The following is a 1,098-nucleotide window of genomic DNA, read 5'->3' on the forward strand; positions in this document are numbered from 1 at the left end:
GATACTGCACAGGAGTTATACATTTTGTCAGGGTCACCTCAACCACGGGGGATGTGGAGCGAAACGGGACAAGATCATACTGACTAAGCCCTTTTTTCCTGCGCAGTTTCCCCTGTGCAAATCAACGCAATGCGCAGCTTCAAATTACGTCCGAAGCTTCACCCAGGAAAGATGATCGAATAAGTACAATACCCATACCCCTTCTGTGACCTGAAATGACACCATGACCTCTAAATACCAATACATTCAGCATAAGTACAAAATATTCAGTATAGGTTCGGCCTCCTTTCAGACCATGGTGATTTTGTGTAAACATTCTGATATACGATACAAGTCAGCATACATACGACGCACTGCATTAGCCCCCTTACAACATACAGCACGCATCAGTGACACCGCAACCGCCTCTTTTTACACCACAGCACACGCGAAAATTTGCGCTAGTCCCCCCTCCCCACATACGACTCTACCTTGCCAATTAGGACCACACACCATTTAGCGGGTCTCATTACCACGTATTAGCGGAGTTGTCCATTGCGTCGCCTTGGAGATGAGGAACCTTGGGGGAAGTTGAGTTCAGAGTCTCCGTGTCCTTCGTAGAGAGGCTAAAACTTGCAATACAGTCACAGAATACAATCCATCTCCCCCTCCCCATCCTCCTCGCCACGCCCACGCTCGTCGCTAGCCCTCGTAACTCACACCCGATTTGTCTCTCGTGTCTCATACTTCCTTCCGGCACAAAGAGATTGTTTTCTTAGAAGTGTTTTCGAGTGTCCCTAAGGATTAATTTTTCTCCCAAGATCTCAGCGCAACTGATTGCAGACGATCTCCTTAACGCAGTGACGTCACCACAAGGTCTCTTTGTGACATCCGAAGTAAAATAAAAATGGTTTAGCGAGGATGAAAGAATGTCTGTTAAGATTATTTTGATATAAGGTTTCTTTTTTTTAATATATTTTTACGTAAACTAAAAAATCCATGTATGATTTTTGGAGTTGGATATCCTTATATATGTGGTTAGTCATTTCGTGTATTTCTACAGCATCGTATCTTAGAGGGATTATATTTGCAATATGTTAAATCATAACTCATTGCAAG

This window comes from Penaeus monodon, chromosome 33 (assembly GCF_015228065.2).
Source record: "Penaeus monodon isolate SGIC_2016 chromosome 33, NSTDA_Pmon_1, whole genome shotgun sequence".
In the NCBI taxonomy this organism is placed as follows: Eukaryota; Metazoa; Arthropoda; class Malacostraca; order Decapoda; family Penaeidae; genus Penaeus; species Penaeus monodon.